The sequence below is a fragment of the Macaca fascicularis genome, chromosome X (assembly GCF_037993035.2).
Source record: "Macaca fascicularis isolate 582-1 chromosome X, T2T-MFA8v1.1".
Taxonomy (NCBI): Eukaryota; Metazoa; Chordata; class Mammalia; order Primates; family Cercopithecidae; genus Macaca; species Macaca fascicularis.
Window position 1 is genome coordinate 126,175,075 of NC_088395.1, and position 12,028 is coordinate 126,187,102.

Consider the following 12,028-nt stretch of genomic DNA (forward strand, 5'->3'; position numbering starts at 1 on the left):
GTTGGGATAACAGGCGTGAGCCACTGCGCATGGCCGAATGCTGTTACTATTTATTGACATCAAAACAAAACAAGCTGAGACTAAAAGTTGCTATTTAACAGCAACAGACATGGGTGCAGTTTCCTTCCTGGAGAGGGTAGGCATTCAGATCATGAGCCCTGAGATAAAACAAACTGGATTGTCAACAGTCAAACAAGGACTACATTTTACCTCTTAACAGAAAAAATCCTGAAGATAAAATGAGATATTTCACAATATTTTTATCTTAAACTCATGTAAGTAAACAAAAAACTAAAACTAATCCAGAAACTTTAGGATATTGGACACAGAAGTACCATGACTATTTAAATGTTTGTATCAGGCGGGCGTGGTGGCTCACGCCTGTAATCTCAGCATTTTGGGAGGCCTAGGCGGGCGGATCACCTAAGGTCAGGAGTTTGAGACCAGCCTGGCCAACATGGTGAAACCCCAACTCTACTAAAAATATAAAAATTATCTGGGTATGGTGGCAGGTGCCTGTAATCCCAGTTACTTGGGAGACTGAGACAGGAGAATTGCTTGAACCCGGGAGGCAGAGGTTGCAGTGAGCCGAGATTGCGCCACTGCACTCCAGCCTGGGTGACAAGAGTGAAACTCCATCTCAATATATAAATGAATGAATAAATGAATGTTTGCATTAACAAAAATTTGTTCTATCCTTCACCGTACTTGTACTACAATGACATGCTTGTTGCTTCTACACTAAACAAAGTCAACAGTTATCATCAACAATGCAATATAACAAGATTGGAACAAGGCTTCAAAGCGACTCTACTCCACCCAAATTTAGAAAATTCAATTCAGGATGAACAAGAGCTTTTGATTTTAGAACCAGCTCTTACTTTTCTCTCGGTCATATGTGATGAAGTCCTCACTTGACATTTCCCCTTGCAAATTGCAATGCATGTCCTCGCCATCAGTTTTTTCTGACACTTTAAATTGTAGACCGGCCGGGATCAGTGGCTCATGCCTGTAATCCCAGCACTTTGGGAGGCTAAGGCGGGTGGATCATCTGAGGTTGGGAGTCCAAGACCAGCCTGACCAACATGGAGAAACCTCATCTTTACTAAAAAATATAAAATTAGCCGGGCGTGGTGGTGCATGCCTGTAATCCCAGCTACTCAGAAGGCTGAGGCAGGAGAATCGCTTGAACCCAGGAGGCAGAGATTGCGGTGAGCTGAGATCATGCCATTGCACTCCAGCCTGTGCAACAAGAGCGAAACTGCCTCAACATAAATAAATAAATAAATATTAAATTGTAAAATTGCAAAAACAATGAAATAGTACTTCCAATTCTGAACCTCTGATCAGATTCCCGCTTTGACACAAAACTTCTCTGCAGTGTACCCCACCAGCACAGCAACCCCCTTTATCTCTATTCCTTTGCCCTCTGGATTGCCTAACATGCTCTTTGGCTGCCTAGACAGTCAGGACACCTAAGGCCATCTGGACTTATCACTCTTCTCCTCCTTCTTTTCTAAGATTAATACCACTTTCCTGGTTTCTTTCTACTGCTGAATCTCTAGACTTGTCAACAGGGTGCCAGAGTCGACCTCGGCCTCGAGCTCCTTGATGGTAACGCTGCATCCATGGACAATCCTGAAGTACAATGAAATATGTTACTGTTACAACAATGCTACTAAGCTTTTACATGAGATTTTCAGGTTATACCTTATATATTAATATATACTAAAGCCCAGTCATTTAAGACCAAATATATGAGGGCATGGTAAATGACAACTTGCCCACCACTTCTCTCCATCTCCAAAGAAAAGCAACCATTTCATAATTATTATTTTATATGGTTTCTTTGGAGATAGGGTCTCACTGTGTCAGCCAGGCTGCAGTGCAAGTGGCATGATCCAGCCTCGACATTCCAGACTCAAGGAATCCTACCACCTCAGCTCCCTAGTAGCTGGGATTGCAGGCCTGTGCTGCCACATTGGGTTAAGTTTTTAAATTTTAGCTGAGACGGGGTTGCCCTATGTTGCCCAGGCTGTTCTTGAACTCCTGAAGTTAAGTGATCCTCCTACCTTGGCCTCCCAAATGCTGGGTTACCTGCAGGAGCCATCACGCTTGGCCCACTTCTTTTCTTTTTTTTTTCCTTTTTATTTTTTCTTGTCTGAGATAGAGTCTTGCTTTGTCGACCAGACTGGAGTACAGTGGTGTGATCTCAGCTTGCTGCAACTTCTGCCTCCCCAGTTCAAGTGATTCTCCAGCCTCAGCCTCCCAAGTAGCTGGGACTACAGGCATGCACCACCATACCTGGCTAATTTTTGTATTTTTAGTTGAGACAGGGTTTTACCATGTTTTTCAGGCTGATCTCACACTCCTGACCTCAAGTGATCTGCTCGCATTGACCTCCCAAAGTGCTGGGATTATAGGCATGAGCCACCAACACTGGCCCCAGGCTTGTCTTGAATTCCTGGCCTCAAAGTGATCCTCTCGTCTTGGCTTCCCAAAGTGCTAGGATTACAAGCATGAGTAACGGTGCCGGGCCTATAGTTATTAAGGACATGAAATTACACTTTATGATGAACTGGTCCTCACCCTCGCTGCCTACAACACAAGAAAGGAGAGGAAGGGGGCAAACTAGAAGAAGAAATGTGGTATTGGGGGAAAGGATACCAATTAAAGATGGATTTAAAAAATTGCTTAGCAGGAGGGAGGGCCCTCCTGTGGTTTCACCAGTTGATCTGGCTGAGGGATTTTCTCCAGCAACACTTGCAGCTTAGGGACAGGAGGCTCCCACACCACCCTGTGCTACTACAGCCCTTCTGACATTGTGCATCATGATCTGATTATGGCTATTTGTCTCTTGCCAATACTGAACCATGAGTTCAACACAGACAAGGACTTATTTGAATCCTTGACCCCAGGGCCTGGCACACAGTCAGTGATTGGTACATGTTTACTAAATGAATGAGCAAATGGAAGAAATTTAAGAGGGTGGGGTGGGGATGGATGGTTTATCCAGAGTTGGACAGGCAAGGCAAGTAGAACAAAAGAGGGAGGTGCTGATATGAAAACTGCCTTGAGATGGCTGGCAACAGGCTAGACAAAGAGGCAAGGGATGTCAACTCATGCCTAGTGGTTCAGGAGCGTTGCTTCTCCTAGGGCCAACTCCTCTAACCTCTACCTTGGCTTCCATTTACACCTGCCTTTACAAGAAGCCTACAGTATTCGTTGTCTCTTTCTCTTGTGTGTTTATCCTTCTAGAGCTTTCCTTTTGGCTTCTAAACATACTTTCTCATATTTAAAATAAAGCTTCATTAGCACCATTAACCTATGTATCTCCATTTATTTATTTTTTCTTTTTTTTTGAAAGAGTCTTGCTCTGTCACCCAGGCTGAAGTGCAATAGCGTGATCTCCGCTCACTGCAACCTCCGCCTCCTGGGTTCCAGCGGTTCTCCTGCGTCAGCCCCTTGAGTAGCTGGGACTACAGGTGTGCACCACCACGCCCAGCTAATTTTTCTATTTTTGGTGGAGATGGAGTTTCACCATGTTGGCCGTTCTGGTCTCAAACTCCTGACCTCAGGTGACCCACCAGCCTTGGCTTCCCAAAGTGCTAGGATTACAGGTGTGAGTCACTTCGCCCGGCTGTATCGCCATTTCTTTCACAGCTGTATTAGTCCGTTTTCACACTGGTAGAAAGAGATACCTGAGCGTGGGTAATTTATAAAGAAAAGAGGTTTAACTGACTCACAGTTCCACATGGCTGGGGGATCCTCAGGAAACATATAATCATGGCAAAAGGGGAAGCGGGCATGTCTTACATGGCAGCAGACTAGAGGTGAAGTGCGAGCATAGGAAAAACTGCCTCATATGAAACCATCAGATCTTGTGAGACTTACTATCATGAGATCAGCATGTAGGAGACTATCCCCATAATCCAGATTCCTCCCTAGACACATGAAGATTACAATTCAAGATGAGATTTGGGTGGGTATACAGAGCCAAACTGTATCAACAGCCATATCAGAAGTCTTTAAAAGTTCATGGAAATTGTGTATTATGAAAAACTATGCATGGATTTCAAGATCTTTTTGCACCAAAATAAACTGGTACTAACTCATTATAAAACATCTTGACAGGATCTAGTTTGAGGCACTAAAAAAGGAGAAGTCATCAGTTTGAAAAGAGCCCCTATCAGAGCAACATGAATTCTACTAAAATTGAAGCAAGAACAAACATCAAATTTAGGGTGAAGCTTGGGTGGAAGAATGGTAAAATCACTGATGCTTTACCAAAAGTTTATGGGGACAATGCACCTTAAAAAATCAGCAGTTTACAAATGGATAATTGTAACAAGGGAAAAGATGACATTAAAGATGAAGGCTGCAGCAGCAGGACATCAATTTGCAAGGAAAAAAATTAATCCTCTTTGTGCCCTAACTGAAAAGAATCAGCCAGGTGTGGTAGCTCATGCCTGTAATAACCGCACTTTGGGAGGTCAAGGCAAGTGGATCCCTTGAGGTCCAGAGTTTGAGACCAGCCCGGCCAAGCTGGTGAAATCCCTTTTCTACTGAAAAAATACAAAAATTAGCCACGCATGGTGGTGCGCACCTATAGTCCCAGCTACTCGGGAGGCTGAGGCAGGAGAATCTGTTTGTGTCCGGGAGGCGGAGCTTGCAGTGAGCCGAAATCGTGCCACTGCACTCCAGCTTGGATAACAGAGTGAGACTGTCTCAAAAAAAGAAAAGGACCAATGATTAACAGCAGAAACACGGCCAGGTGCGGTGGCTCACGCCTGTAATCCCAGCACTTTGGGAGGCCGAGGAGGGTGGAACAACTGAGGTCAGGAGTTCGAGACCAGCCTCGCCAACATGGCGAAACCCCGTCTCTACTGAAAATACAAAAACTAGCCAGGAGTGGTGGTGCGTCCCTGTAATCCCAGGTACTAGGGGATGCTGAGGCAGGAGAATAGCTTGAACCCGGGAGGCAGAGGTCGCAGTGAGTAGAGATTTACCCACTGCACTCCAGCCTGGGCAACAGGGCGCAACCTTGTCTCAAAAAAAAAAAAAAAAAAAAAAAAAAAAGCAGCAGAAACAACAGCCAACACCACAGACATCTCAATGGGTTCAGCTTACACAATTCTGACTGAAAAAGTAAAAGCTGAGCAAACTTTCCACTTGATGGGTGCTGAAACCAGATCAGCTGGAAAGAACAGAGATTTCAATGGAAATTGTAAACAAGTGGGATCTATCAGGTTGCTGCAAAATTAATTATTATATTTGCCATCGAAAGGAATGTCAAAAACAGCAATGACTTTTGCTCCAACCGATAGATCATGAAGCCATCTATTGGGAAAGTGTAATGAGAAGTGATACGTGGCTTTCCCAGTATGACTCTGAAAACAAAGCACAATCAAGGCAATGACTCCAAAAAGGTTAAAGTGATCCAGTCAAAGTGAAATGGACTGGCCAAGAGCAAAGGTCATGGCAATAGCTTTTTGAACTGCTTAAGAAATTTTGCTTGTTGACTTTCTGGAGGGCCAGATAATAATATCTGCTTATTATGAGAGTGTCTTGAGAAAGTTAGCTAACTCTTTAGCAGAAAAATGCCCAGGAAAGTTTCACCAGAGAGTCCTTTTCTACCATGGCAATTCTCCTGCTTGTGCCTCTCACCAAACAAGAGCAATTTTGAGAGTTTCCATGGAAACCCATTAGGCATCCACCTTACAGTCAGGATTTAGTACCCTCTGACTTCTTTTTGTTTCCTAATCTTAAAAAATCTGCAAAGGGCACCCATTTCTCTTCAGTAAATAATGCAAAAAAAGATTGCATTGATGTGGTTAAATTACCACGATCTCCAATTCCTTGGGGATGGATGAAATGGCTAGTATCTAGGTGCTGCAAGCAAGAGACAAAAATAAATAAATAGATAAATGGCTAGTATCATTGCTTACAAAGTGTCTTGACCTTGGTGGAGCTTATGATGAGAAATATATATATATATATATATATATATATATATATATATACACACACACACACACACACACACACACACACATATACACACACACACATATATATATACACATATATACATACACACACACACACACACACACACACATATATATATTTTCGAGACGGACTCTCACTCTGTCACCCAGGCTGGAGTGCAGTGGCTGGGTTCAAGCGACTCTCCTGCCTCAGCCTCCTGAGTAGCTGGGACTACAGGTGTGCCACCACGCCCAGCTAATTTCTGTATTTTTAATAGAGACGGGGTTTCACCACGTTGGCCAGGATAGTCTCGATCTTTCGACCTCGTGATCCGTATGCCTCGGCCTCCCAAAGTGCTGGGATTATAGGCACAAACCACCGCTCTCGGCCTTTTAGTTCTATTTTCCACACACTCTTGGGTTTTTCTTTTCTTTTTTTTTTTTTTTTGAGACGGAGTCTCACAGTATCACCCAGGCTGGAGTGCAGCAGTGCGATCTCAGTTCACTGCAAACTTCACCTCCTGTGTTCAAGCGATTCTCCCATCTCAGCCTCCCAAGTAGCTGGGATTACAGGCACCCACCATCATGCTCGGCTACTTTTTTTTTTTTTTTGTATTTTAGTAGAGACGAGGTTTCACCATGTTGGCCAGGTTGGTCTGGAACTCCTGACCTCAGATGATCCGCCTGCCTCAGCCTCCCAAAGTTCTGGGATTACAGGCGTGACACCGTGCCCAACCTTTTCTTTCTTTTTTCACATTTTGTCTTCTTCTTTTTTCGAGACAGAGTCTTGCTCTGTTGCCCAGGCTAGAGTGCAGTGGCTCAATATTGGCTCACTGCAACTTCTGCCTCCCAGGTTCAAGCGATTCTCCTGATTCAGCCTTCCAAATAGTTGGAGTTGGAAGGAAAGGCACACGCCACCATGCCTCACTAAATTTTTTTTTGTAGTTTTTAGTAGAGACCAGGTTTCACTATGTTGGCCAGGCTGGTCTCGAACTCCTTACCTCAGGTGATCCACCTCCCTTGGCCTCCCAAAGGACTATGATTACAGGCATGAGCCATCACGCCTGGCCTCTGTTCTTTTGAAAATCCATATGAAGCCAGGCACAGTGGCTCATGCCTGTAATCCCAGCACTTTGGGAGGCTAAGGTGGGCAGATTGCTTGATCCCAGGAGTTTCAGACCAGCCTGGGCAACATGGGAAAACCCTCTCTCTACAAAAAATACAAAAAGTAGCTGAGTGTGGTGTCACATGCCTGTAATCTCAGCTACTCAAGAGGCTGAGGTGGGAGAATCATCTGAGCCCTGAATGTCAAGGCTGCAGTGAGCCGCGATTGTGCCATTGCACTCCAGCTTGGGTAACAGAGGGAGTCCTTACTTTAAAAAAAAAAAAATCCTCATAGGAACTTACTGCATATCATGATTCTTTCCTCCTTTTTTTGAGACGGAGTTTTGCTCTTGTCACCTGGGCTGGAGTTCAGTGGTGCAATCTCGGCTCACTGCAACCTCTGCCTCCTGGGTTTAAGCAATTTTCCTGCCTCAGCCTCCCGAGTAGCTGGAATTACAGGTGCCCACCACCACACCTAGCTAATTTTTGTATTTTTAGTAGAGACAGGGTTTCACCATGTTGGCCATTCTGGTCTTGAACTCCTGACTTCAGGTGATACATCTGCCTCTGCCTCCCAAAGTGCTGGGATTACAGGCGTGAGCCACCATGCCTAGCCAATTCTTTTTTTTCTGAGATGGAGTCTCGCTCTGTCTCCCAGGCTGGAGTGCAGTGGCGTAATCTCAGTTTACTGCAACATCCGCCTCCCCGGTTCAAGTGATTTTTCTGCCTCAGCTGCCAAGTAGCTGGGACTACAGGCGTGCGCCACCACGCTTGGCTAATTTTTGTATTTTTAGTAGAGACAGGGTTTCACCATATTGGCCAGGCTGGCCTTGAACTCCTGACCTTGTGATCTGCCCGCCTTGGCCTCCCAAAGTGCTGGGATTACAGGCGTCAGCCGCCCTGCCTGGCAATTCTTTCTTATAATTATACTTTGATATGTTCAGAAGAATGTGAAGGAGGCCTCAGAGTAGAACTAAGGGTCCACAGACTTTTGAAGTTCCCTTGTACTTCTCTAAAAAGTTGTATATATTGTTTCCTTTCTCAACCCAGTCTGGCTTCCCTGTCCCATAATTGTAGGTCATCAATGATTTGCAAGTCACTGAATGCCATGGCCTTTGTCAGGCATCGTATTTGACCATTCAGCAGCATCCAACCCTGCTGGCCAGTCCTCTTCCTTGAAACTTTTCTCTGGGTTACTTTGGATTAAGTAACCCAGAGTCTTCTGGGTTTTTTTCCTATTCTCTGGCTAGTCCTTCTCTGTCTTTGTAGATATATTTTCTTACCTCTATGTAACGTTAGCATTATTCAAGACTGGGGCCTAGGTCTGCTTCTGTTCTTTTCTCTCTCCCCCTAAAGTGACAGAATCCATAGCCAAGACCTCAATGATCACCTAAATAAAAATGGATGAATTTCAAATCTATACATCCATTTCCCACCTGCCATTCACCCCTCACTGTAAACATGGTTTCTGTCTCTTTTAGGTCATCAGTTTCATTAGTTCACTAATGAAATCACGACTGCCAAATCCAATGAACACTTCCATTTCTCGTCTTCCTTAACCTCTCTGTGGCATGGGACACTGTCAGCCAATCTCCTTGAAATTTTCCCTTCCCTTAATCCTCTCTCCCAGTTGAGTCATTCACTTTCAATCATTATTGGGGGCTCTTCTACATGCCTCTTGGGCTACTTGTTTCTAAAAGCTGAGGAAACATAAAGTGGTGATTTAGAAAGTAAAGGCAAACTGATGCCATGTTAGGAAGGGCTGGCAGAATGAATGAAAATCAGGCAAAAGCTCAAGGATGTTGTCTAAACATTTTGTTCTTATGGGACCAGAATAGTTGATGTGGTTTGAATATTTGTTCCCACCTAAATCTCATGGAAATATAATCCCCAGTGTTGCAGGTGGGACCTGGTGGGGTGTTTGGGTTATGGGGCAGATCCCTCATGGCTTGGTGCTGTCCTCTCCATAGTGAGTGCTTACAGAGCTGGTTGTTGTAAAGTGTGGCATCTCCTCCCCGCACTCACTCTCTTGCTCACTCTGTGACGTGAGATGCCTGCTCCTGCTTCACCTTCCGCCATGAGTAAAAGCTCCCTGAGGCCTCCTAGAAGCTGAGAGATGTCAGATGCCATGCTTGTACAGCCTGCAGAACTGTGAACCAATTAAATCTATTTTCTTATAAACTACCCAGTCTTACACATTTCTTTATAGCAATGCAAGAATGGCCTAATACAGTAGTGAACCATGAATTGATTTTTCCCTGGTGGAAAAAAACCAAGGTAAGCTAGTGAAGGCAGAAACTAATATTGTTCATCTCCTTTCAATACTTCCAAGAGGTGAATTCAGTACTCTGTCTCAAAAATAAATAAATAAATAAATAAATAAATAAATAAATAATAAATGTTTGCATCAACGAAAGTTTGTTCTATCCTTCCCTGCACTTGTACTATGAGGACATGCTTCTTGCTTCTACACTACACAAAGTCAACAGTTACCATCAACAATGCAACAGAAGGAGATTGGAATAAGACTTCAAAGAGACTCTATACCACCCAAATTAAGAAAATTCAAGGCCGGGCGAGGTGGCTCAAGCCTGTAATCCCAGCACTTTGGGAGGCCGAGACGGGCGGATCACGAGGTCAGGAGATCGAGACCATCCTGGCTAACACAGTGAAACCCCATCTCTACTAAAAATACAAAAACTTAGCCGGGCGAGGTGGCGGGCGCCTGTAGTCCCAGCTACTCGGGAGGCTGAGGCAGGAGAATGGCGTGAACCCGGGAGGCGGAGCTTGCAGTGAGCTGAGATCCGGCCACTGCACTCCAGCCTGGGTGACAGAGCGAGACTCCGTCTCAAAAAAAAAAAAAAGAAAATTCAATTCAGGATGAACAACAGCTTTTGATTTTAGAAATAGCTTTTACTTTTCTCTCATGTCATATGTGATAAAGTCCTCATTTGACATTTCCCTCCTGCAAACTGCAATGCATGTCCTCACCATCAGCTTTTTCTGACAATAAAGTTAATTTGTAGAAATTGTAAAAACAATGAAATTATACTCCCAATTCGGAACCTCTGACCAGATTCCTGCTTTGACATAAAATTTAATCCTCTGCAGTGTACCCCACCAGCACAGTGACCCCTTTTCTCTCTATTCTTTTGCCCTGAAGGCACTTTTGGATGGCTTACCATGTGTCCTTTGGCTGCCTAGACAGTCAGGACACCTATGTCATCAGGACTTATCACACACCTCTCCTCCTCCTTTTTTTTGGTTTGTTTGTTTGAGATGGAGTCTTACTTTGTTGCTTAGGCTGGAGTGCAATGGCGCAATCTTGGCTCACTGCAACCTCCACCTCCTGGGTTCAAGCAATTCTGCCGCAGCCTCCCCAGTAGCTGGGACTACAGGCACCTGCCCCAACACCTGACAGATTTTTGTATTTTTAGTAGAGACTGGGTTTCACCATGTTGGCCAGGCTGGTCTCAAAGTCCTGACCTCAAGCGATCTGCCCGCCTCCGCCTCCCAAAGTGCTGGGATTACAGGTGTGAGCCATCGCACCTGGCCTCCTCCTTCTTTTCTATGGCTAATACTACTTTCCTGCTTTTCTTCTACTGGTGAGTATCTATAGTTGGTGCTGTCATCAGGAAAATAGTGTTGATAGTGGCTTTGAGCTCCTGGATGGTAAGACTGCATCCCTGGACGATCCTGAAGTACAATGAAATATGTTACTGTTACAACAATGCTACTAAGCTTTTACATGGGATTTTCTGAATCATAAGTTATATATTAATATATCCTAAAGCCCAGTTATTTAAGACCATAAATATGAGGGCATGGTAAATGACAACTTCTCTACTTCTTCTTTCCATCTCCAACGAAAGCAACCATTTTGTAATTACTATTTTATAAGCCTAGGTAGATTTCTTTTACAGGGTCTCACTGTGTCACCCAGGTTGAAGTGCAAGTAGCACAATTGCGGCTCACTGCAGCCTCGACATTCCAGATACTGGTGATCCTCCCACCTCAGCTCCCTAATAGCTGGGATTGCAGGCACACTCTCCCACACTGGGCTAAGTTTTAAAATTTTTTAGTAGAGATGGGGTCTCCCTATGTTGCCCAGCCTGGTCTCAAATTCCTGAAGTTAAGTGATCCTCTTGCCTTGGCCTCCTAAATGCTAGGATTACCTGTATGAGGCATCACACCTGGCCCATTTCATTCCTTTTTTTGAGAGGGAGTCTCGCTCTGCTGCCCAGGCTGGATTGCAGTGGCACGATCTTGGCTCACTGCAATCTCTGCCTCCCAGGTTCAAGCGATTCTCATGCCTCAGCCTCCCGAGTAGCTGGGATAACAGGTGCCCACCACTACACCTGGATTTTTGTATTTTTAGTAGAGATGGGGTTTTGCCATGTTGGCCAGACTGGCCTCAAACTCCTGACCCCATGTGATCCACCCACCATGGCTTTCCTAAGTGCTGGGATTACATGCGTGAGCCACCATGCCTGGCCTTTTGTGAGATTTCTAAGGACGACTAATCCCATGTATATAGCTGTCAGCATATACTTTCCAAGAATTCACCAAGTGTAATCTTGGCTACCTTGAATAATGATACAATTGGTATAATAAATTTTTGTTGTATAAAGGACAGCCCAGAGGCAGTAAAGAAAAATCTAGGCAGCCTGCCTCTACCCTGCCATCAAAAACATGTAACATACAGGACTCTTTATACCAACAAAAAGTTACAAAACCTCCTTAATTAACCTTTCCCCTATGGAATTAAAGATAACATCTGTGAATAGCATAGAAAGTTACATCTTAATTTTATAATCAAAGCTTAATTACTATCTCCGGACTACCTTATGCATGCATGCTGTGGAGGGTGGTCCAGTTCCAGTTCCTCCAGATTTTGAAGGCATTAAAGCTTCATGAATGCCCAAGTCATCCTT